Below are 10,139 nucleotides of genomic sequence, written 5' to 3'. Positions count from 1 at the left end.
GCTCTCTCTCTGTCTGAATCCATTGATTCTCCTGCAAATTTAGTGGTCTCCGATCGACGGTCGTATGCCATCGAAATTTCAGATTTTTCACTGCTCTCTGAACCTTTTACGTTTACGTCTAACATTAACGTTTGAATGCGTTTTGTTTGATCAAGTACGATCTTGGGTGCTTGGTGTTTCACAAAAAAATTGATTCCTGGTCTTCACCCTTATCAGATTCATCTGCCTCGGTTTGTGTATCATCCACTGGCACATACCCATCAAAACCATTTCCAACCGCCCACCCGTTTTCACTTCCAATATACCCGTCTGAAAATATTTTTTCTAGCATATCAATATCCTGCAACGGCTTTTTTTTGGATAAGACTAGCTTTTGGAATTTCCTATAAAAAATATTTTGTTATTAAATAATGAATATTATAATTTTGAATAACATATTGAATACAAGTTATTACATGAGATTTACCTTGCACCGGTCATCCCACCATTCTTTTTCCATATCAATTTCTCCAGTAGTCGAATCGACATGTACTCCAGTTTTGTTGCATAATCTTTTGTATACAGTATCACGTACTTTCACGTTGTCGTAATGATTTTTAAATTTTTTTCCATGATAACTTATATCCTGTTACCTCATAAAATTTAGAAACTAAATTATTTTTTCCCTTTTTCGTTAAGACTCCCTCCAACCCTCATCCTCTTGTTCAGAGATGAACAATGAAAGGAATATATGAGTATTGTTATCAGTCCAAGTGATCTTTTTCTATAGATTTTAACCAAAAAAAACATATATATATATATTGGTATAACATAATAAATATATAACTGTATTGAATTAAAAAATGAAATTTTATACGTTACCTGCCGAGAATAAGATGGTGATGCCATAATGACATTAAGTTTCAGATCAATAAGATATCTATAAGTTGAAAATATTAAAGAAAAAATATCAAGGAGAAAATCAATTATACCAGTTGGATGTGCCAGTTTTTAGAAAACTTTCTCAATGTATTTATAGTGAGTTTGTGATCTAAAAATAGTAGAATATGATTATTTTATTTTTTTTGTTTGAATGTTTCTTATTTGAGTATTTGATCTAAGTTGATTTTTTCAACAATTTGTTAAAACAATAATTAAATTGATGACTTAAGGAAATGTAAAAAATAAAAATCCTACATAAAGAGTAGGAATTTGAGTATTTGATGTAAGTTGATTTTTTCGACAATTTATTAAAACAATAATAGAATTGATGACTTAAGGAAATGAGAAAAAAAATCCTACGTAAAGAGAGAGTAAGAGAGAAAAACTTTAAAAGCCACAAAAAGAGGCTGTTAAAAATAATAAAGAGAATTTTAAGAACTACTGTAAAGATTGTAAAATATTTTAAAGTCTAAGAAGTTTGATTGGAAAAAAAATTGCTATAAGAACTGTTAAACACATAAAAGTCCTCACAGCCTGCACGCCAATCAGAGCCTATATCACACACAAAAAAGTATTGAAACAACAAAACTAATAAGAATGAGATAAGAATTTTAAGTCGCAGACATCCGAAAAGAATTCTAAGATAACCAATCTACTATATCAAACAAACCAAAGCATCATCATTGTTACATAATAGCCATGAAATTCTATAACAAATAAGACGAAAAATCCCTAAATCTCATTTTCTTCATCGATACATAAAAGAGATTAACTGATAGAAAAGATGAAATCATATAAGACAAGATATGAAATAAGGGTTCAAATGATATGAAGCGGCATGTTAGAGACCACTAGAAATACCATCGCAAGGCAAAAACCATTCGCTAAATCCATAAATCCCATTACGCAGGTGTTAGAGGTGAATGATATCAGTTACATCTAAATCCTAAAATCGTTTAAAAGATGAAATCACACACACCGAGTTGCTGATTCTAATTACCCTAATTGAATTCGACAAGCCGATTGGAGTAGAAATGAAAACTTTCCCCAAATCTGTAAACCCTAATTTTTCAAGAAACATAACAAAAACGATTAGACTACTGATCTTCACCAAGCGCTTCAAATGAACCAACTCCGATTGCGATGCAGAACTCTCCGATTTGTTGAGAAACGTTGGTGAAAACAGTCGGTAAAAAAAATTGGAAGAGACGATGTAGAGAAAATTTCCGAAGTATTCGATATGGTCGACAAAGTGAGACAAATGCTTTCTCCAACTATTTTACATTTGACGAATGAAAACACGCCACTTCACGTATGAACCTCTCCAAAAATCAGTTCTAAAAACGCTAATAGAAGAACCGCCTTTTAACAATTGTGGGCTTTTCCAATTAAAATAAACCAAAAAAACTTAAAATCCAGCCTATGAATCTTTTAGAACCCGTGTTGGACATGTCTTTAGAGTCCTATTATAAGAACTGATCTTTAATGGATCTTAAGACATGTGTTAGTTGTAAATTGGTTACTGGAAGAAGTTAAAAATTGGAGTCCATGTGAGTATTAGAGAGATGGAGTTAAATTGAGCCTCATGTGAGTTAAAAATTAATTAAAAATTAATTATTAAAAAAAATTTAAGAATCTCCATTAGGAGTTCAAGAGGGTTTTTTTTTGCACATGTTCTTAGGTGAAAATAATTAGAAAAAATGAAAAAGCCCACAATTGCTAAGAATAAGAGCCGAAAGAACCTGGTTTCTTAACGCATGTGTCGGCATGTAACTGGGCAGACTGGTTTTTTTTTTTTCGATTTCTAGGCTTAATATTATTTTATTCTTAAGAACGCAATATTGGGATTCACTAATGGAAGAGGAAAATAGTAGAAGTTCTTAGCTATTCTTATATCAGAAAAAATAAAAAAAAAATCCTAAAAACCCCAACATAGGATTCACTAATGGAGAGGGTCTTAGGGATGGAAATACTTTAAGAATCCTATAACGTCATTATTTTTTTTCTTCTCTACTAGTAGAATTTTTGATGTGTTCAAAGCGAGTTTCACGTTGTTTCGCTTACGTGACATCGCTAGAATGAGTTTCGGCTGCAAAAAGACATTTTTAACCAATTTAGCTATTACATGTCATTTTTTATTGGCTTTTATATGACGATGTGTTACAAATAACTTAAAACAAACTGCTTTAAATTATTTTGGTTTAATGCTTAATTTCGCTGTCAAATTAAACTGATTCTAAAATTTTATAAAATCGAAATTTAAAAAAAGTCTAACAAAAAGTTAAAAAAAAGATTCTATATATCTAACTAATGGAATGTTGTTAAAAAAAAGAAATCATCTCTAACTAATGGAATGTTGCTTATTTGTATAGTGATTTACTTACGTGTCATCTATATTTTAACCTAATTTTTAATTACATGTCATTTTTTTACTGGCTCTTATATGTTGATGTGTTGAAATAATCTTTAAAAAAACCGCTCTATATTATTGTGGCTTAGTGTTTCATTCCATTGTCAATCAAATCGTTTCTAAAATTTTATCAAACCAAAATTTAGTAAAAATCTAACAAAAAATAAAAATCATTAAATAGTCTAATGGAATGACGGTATTTGTGAAGTTTACATTATGATTTTTGACTTTAAATATTTTAGTATAAATATGTACGACTTCTTTCTAATTCTCTCACACCCATCTAAACTGTTTAACCTCTTCTCTTTTCTTCGAATAATTTCATACAGTAGTTTAAAAAACTATGTCTAAAATACATAGAACGGTAAACAAAATCAAATAAATTCGTACGATACTTCAAAAAACTACGTCTAAAATACATAGAGCAGTGATTAAAAGATCTCAAAACTATTTAAACTAAATTATTTGGATTCTAATATGTTTTTATCTATTATCTTCTACATTGTTTTCACGATCATGTCTTCAAACATTAAAAATGAAAGAAAATCTAACAAACAAATATACTCAATAATAGAGAATAAAAAATGAATCCAAACTACTATTAGATTTATAAACAATCAAATAAAAATTATATTAGTCCACGCAAGGCGCGGAAAAGTTCACTAGCTAGTTTTATTTTAAGAAAAGTTTATTTTCTTGAATAAAACATAAAATATATTGTATTGAATGAAATTTGAAAAATATATGAAAAAATTGAAACAACTTCTTTAAAGTTAAGTTTAGAAGAAATTTTGTTTTTTTTTTAAAAAGTTAAAAATTCTTTTATAGTTAAAAGTTAAGAAAAAAATATAAAAGAAATAAAAAAATCCGACGAATTAAACATCAATACGTGGCACTAAGATCCACTAATAAGAACCAATTCTTAAAGTTTTAATTAAGAACTGGTTTTTAATAATAAAACTATTTTCTATTTAATTAAGAACCCATTAAAAACCCCCATTGATCATGTTGGAGCTTGGTCAGAAAGACCGGCTATATATTAAGGTGTTTTTTTTTTTTCTCATTCAGAGAAAGCAGCATTACTATAAATACAATTTTGAGACGACCTAATCTCTTATTAACTGCGTTATTTAACCAAATTACGTTTGTGAAATTATGATCCACTGTGTTAACAATTAAAACTCTGGCAGATAGAAGACTTTTATACTTGTTTAGATTATTAGATATTGCTCTCGTTATAGTTGTGATTGTGAATACGAATGTAATGGAAACAAAGTAAGTGAATCAATCTCATACAGAAAAAAAAAAAGAACAAAAAAACTCTTGAAAAGGAAAGAGAGAAAAGCAACAATGATATGAAACCCCTAACGAAAGTTTTCTGCAAGACTGCGATAGTTAGATTATATCACCTAATTCATCGTCGGGTTTTGTTTCCGGCCTCATGCTTCTCACCATATTGTTTAAGCGTTAGAAAAACCGGCACAAACAAGGAGTAAAGCAACTAATGCACACATAATAATCAGAATGTTATTCCAAGTAATTCTTGATTTGTATCATCAAGTTCTTGCCGTTCTCTGATTTCTGTAACGTTATTCCAAGTATATTCTCCAACCACCTCCTCCTCTGTTGCAGTTGCTTCTACGTAATTTATATCAACAAGCTCTTGCATTTCTCTGTTTTTGGTAACCGGCCATCCTCTGTTTTCTTCTCGAGAGATATTTGTTAACACTTTCTTCACCTCTTCGACGATTACTTTCACAAAATAAATTTCGCTCCTGTCACTATAAAAGAAATCAAAGGATCATCATTACCATTTCTCGCTTCGTTTAAAAAAGGTTTCTTGTTCCGTAAGAAATAAGTTATGTTCTGACTTAACCAAGAACAGAGTCTCAAAACAGAGGCATCTCTTATCGAGAACAGAGTAAAGAGACAAGAGAAAAATGTCATGTGGATAAGCTAAACCAAAATTTTTTGGAATAGACATTAAGGCGTTCTTCCAATCCCCATATCTGCTGTGATGTTTACGCTTCAGATCCCGGAAGTTGTCCCTTTAGTCTCTTCACATCCTCTGAGCTCACCTTGTAAAAGATAGGAATGACTTGAAGATTGCCTTGATTCATACGTTCTTTGATCTTAATAAGCTCATCTAAGCACCATATCGATTGGGTGTACCTCTCGGAGAAGATTGTCTGTGCGACTTTAGGATTTTCGATCCTAATAAAGAGATGGTCAAGTTCTCTGCCTCTCAACTCATGATCATCTACAAAGACGTTGACTTTCTCTCTTTTTAGAGCTTCCACAAGAAAACCTACGAACCCTTTACGTAGTTCGTCTCCACGGAAGTTGATAAACATCTAGAAATCAAAGATAGTAACACACAAACTTTAAAGAAATAACTCTTCTTTATTGCTTAAGAAAATCACTCAAAACTGAAGCTTCTCTCACAACTCATAAGTATTGCAACATCTCTGCAACTACTTATATAATAGTGTAGAAGAAAACTCCTAATTCTCCTAGAACTAGGTCTTTAGATAACTCCTAAAGACAAATGGAAAACTTCCTAAAAACCATTAAGTATTTCCTAATTACTCTAGGAAATATTCTAAGCTAACTTTATCTCTAAGTTAACTTCAAGCTTATCCAACAATCTCCCCTTTAAGCTTGAAGTTATCTTTCTTCAAGACTTGCATTCCAATGAGATCTCTCATCTCTTTAAACTTGATCCTTCCTAAAGCTTTAGTCAAAATGTCGGCTCTCTGCTCATTGCCGGAACATGCTCAACTTCAACTTATCCACTCTCTACACACTCTCTTATGAAATGAAATCTTCTATGAATGTGTTTACTCCTTCCATGGAACACATGATTTTTGGTTAGTGCAATTGCTGATTGATTGTCGATCCGTATAACAACTTTCTCGATCGGTGAACAAGTAACTTCACTAAGTAAATCCTGCAACCATATTGCCTGTCTTGCTGCTTCAGTCCCTGCCATGAATTCAGCTTCACAAGATGATAAGGCAACTATTTCCTGTTTCTGTGAACACCAACTGATCGGACTTTCTCCAAAATAGAATATATGCCCAGCTGTGCTTTTGCCATCGTCTAGATCAACATTATGTGAGCTGTCGCTATAGCCAACTAGTTTTGGTATCTCTGTCCTTGAACACCTAAACTCTAAACCGAGTTCAGTAGTTCCACGCAAGTACCTTAGGCAGTGCTTCATTGCGGCTCCATGAGACTCTCGTGGATCCTGCATATAGCGACTCAAAACTCCGACTGCAAAGGATAGGTCTGGTCGTGTATGAATCAGATAACGAAGGCATCCAACATTTTTCCTGTATCTTGTGGCATCAATCTCCTTTTCTTCGATAGACTTAGACAGTTGTAACCCATTCTCCATTGGTGTGTGAGCTGAGTTACAACCTTCCATTCCAGATTCTTCCAAGATTTTAAGAGCATAACGTTTTTGACTCAATGTTATTCCTCCCTTGTACTGATGCACCTCAATTCCCAAATAGTATGTTAACTTGCCAAGATCGCTCATGTCAAATTTTGATGCCATTCTCTCCTTGAATTCGTTAATGACACTTCTTGTAGTTCCTGTTACAAAAAGGTCATCTACGTAAACTGCTACTAAGAGAAGATGCTCTCCTATTTGTTTTCGATAGACCGATGGTTCTTTTGAACACTTCTCGAACTGCAGTTGCACAAGTATCTGATTCAGTTTGTTGTTCCATGCTCTTGGAACTTGCTTTAAGCCGTATAAAGCTTTATGAAGCTTGTATACCTTTCCTTTGCTTCTCTTAACTTCAAATCCTTCTGGCTGAGACACAAAAACGGTTTCCTTTAACTCCTCATGTAAGAACGCCGTTTTGACGTCAAGATGGTGTATCTCCCATTCCCTAGATGCTGCAAGGCTGATCAGAAGTCTCACCGTTTCAAGCCGAGCTATTGGAGCAAAGAATTCTTCAAAATCAACACCATACCGCTGTACATAGCCCTTTGCAACCAGACGAGCTTTATATTTGTTGATGGTTCCATCGGAATTTCGTTTGAGTTTAAATACCCATTTTAAACCAATTGCTTTTGCTCCTGGTGGCAAGTCTACAAGACTCCAAGTTTGATTCTTCTTAATTGAACTGATTTCGTCTTCACAGGCCTTTGTCCATTCTTTTGATTCACTTGCCTCCATGAAGTTTCTTGGTTCATCATTCAGACATAACAATAATCTTTCGCCTTCTTCTTCTGCGAGCAAGACAAAATCCTCCAAATATTTCGGTTTAGTAGTCTCTCTTTGTGACCTTCTTAAAACCGGTGGAGACTGATGATCTGTGCTGAAATCAGCATTCGTAATTTCGTCTTCATGGGAAGTTTCGTTTTCACCATTATCTGCTTCAATTTCTTCCTCATAAGCCTCTATTCTGTGTTCCTGCTCTGTTTCGGGATACTCTGTTTCGATACCATGATTCCCAAACTCTCCGAGTATTATCTCAAAGCTTTTATCTTGTCGATGATGTGTCTTGCCCGAGTTCCAGTTTCAGCCTCTTGTTTCATCGAAAATAACATCACGACTAACCACTATCTTCTGAGTTTGAGGATCAAGTAGTCTATACGCTTTGGAACCAGGTTCTGTCCCGAGGTAAACAAGTTTCCTTGAACGATCTTCTAGTTTCTTTAAATGCGTGCTCTCTACCTTTGCATACGCGATACATCCGAATATGCGAAGATGATTGATGTTTGGCTTTTTGTCTCGATAGCACTCATACGGAGTCTTGGCTTTAACCGATCTTGTAGCTACTCGATTGAGGAGATAGTGGTATGTCTTATCGCCTCTCCCCACAAATAGTTTGGCAACCCCATATGCTTCATGATGCTTCTTGTCATGCCCATCATAGTTCTGTTACGTCTCTCTACCACACCGTTTTGTTGTGGTGTGTAAGGGGCCGTAAGATGCCGTTTTACTCCATGATTGTCGCAGAAATCATTAAATTCTTGTGAAACGAACTCTCCTCCTCTGTCTGTTCTAAAATTCTGCAGTTTTGTTCCGGTTTCTTGTTCTGCTAAACTCTTGAACCTTTTGAATTTGTCGAAAGCATCTCCTTTCTCCTTCATCAAGACGGTCCACATATATCTTGAATGATCATCGATGAGTACAAAAACGTATCTGTTTCCTCCTGCTGTACTTGGCGTTATTGGTCCACATAAGTCACTGTGTACCAGCTCAAGTTTCTTGCTAGCTCGATATGCAGTGGCTTGCGGAAAAACCTTTCTCGTTTGCTTCCCAAGTAAACAAGAGTTACAGACTCATTTCTCAATGTTAATTTGTGGAATTCCCTCCACAAGTTCCTTTTGTATCATGTTTTTGATACTGGCCATGTTGACATGTCCTAACCTGGCATGCCACTTGTTTGATTCACTCATCGTTGTTAACTGTAGACACGTATAATCTGCTATTTCCATCCGAACTCTGTATAGACGATTCTGAGATCTATTTGCTTTGACAAGTAGCTTCCCGTCACTATCGTGCATCGTTAGATAGTCTCCCTTCATTCTGATATCGCATCCTGATTCTGTTGCTTGACCAAGACTAATTATATTAGACTTTAAGTCTGGAATGAAGTAGACGTTCCTTATTATCCTTGAATCGCCGTTCCTGTCTATGAATGATATCGATCCCTTTCCTTTGATATCAATCCGTGAGTCATCCCCAAAGCGAACTTTTCCAGTGACAGAGTCGTCGAGCTTTGTAAAGTACCTCCGGTCTCCAGTCATGTGGTTGCTCGCACCATTGTCGAGATACCATGTATATTCGTCTTTGGTGTTGGTCTCGTATTCACTTGGAGTACAGTTCTTCTCGTTTAGATATACTACTTCATGCATCAATAGCTCATCTGCGTCTTCAGTATCTCCTTTGCTATTTTCTTGTGCCTCTTGCAACTTTAGCAATCGATCGGGACAGCTAGACGCGTAATGACCCTGTTTATCACAGCGATAGCAGGTGATTTTTGACAGATCAACATTCCTTGTTGAGTCTCCTTTGTCACCGTTGAACCGTCCTCTTCCTCTTCCTCTGGATAAAAATGGCCACCGCGTCCTCTTCCTCTGTTTTCGCTATTGAAACTTCGATTTTGAGATTCTGTATTTGTCCACATAAGCTTTGTTTGATCCTCTTGAGTAGCTTCTTCTTCTGTTTCAAAGATTCGTTCTTCGTATGCCTTCAATCTTCCAACAATATCTTCAAAAGTTGTGGTGTTAAGATCTACTTGCTCAAGAGATGCAACAATGTGAATATACTTTTTCCTTGGGAGACTTGTAAGAAATTTCATGACTAATTTCGACTCCTCAATAGTTACTCCCAATGCAGAAGACTTTGATGAAATCTCAGATAGTTTACCCGAGAAGTCATCTATATTTTCTGTATCCTTCATCTTGAGGCGGTCGAATTCAGTCATTAGGGTTTGCAATCTTGCCTCCTTGACTCTATCTGCTCCCATGTATTTCGATTTTATAGCCTCCCATACCTTCTTTGCGGTCTCTAGTTTCCCGACTTGCAGAGTAAGGGTCTCTGGTATGGACTGAAATAACAAGGCCATCGCCATGTCGTTTTTTTCTTCATCTGTTGTTTCAGTTTCTATAACTTCCCAAGCTTTGTGAACTCTAAGACACACCCTCATTCTCATCGCCCAAACAGTATAATTTGTTGCAGTGAGCATAGGGCATTGGATTGAAGAAGATCCTCCTTCTTTTGATTTCTCAGTTGCTGGTACCAAATCGCCCATGGTGCCGTGTTTTATGATTTTCGTCTTTG

This window comes from Eutrema salsugineum, unplaced genomic scaffold (assembly GCF_000478725.1).
Source record: "Eutrema salsugineum unplaced genomic scaffold, Eutsalg1_0 scaffold_8, whole genome shotgun sequence".
Classification (NCBI taxonomy): Eukaryota; Viridiplantae; Streptophyta; class Magnoliopsida; order Brassicales; family Brassicaceae; genus Eutrema; species Eutrema salsugineum.
This window is presented reverse-complemented; position numbering follows the sequence as displayed.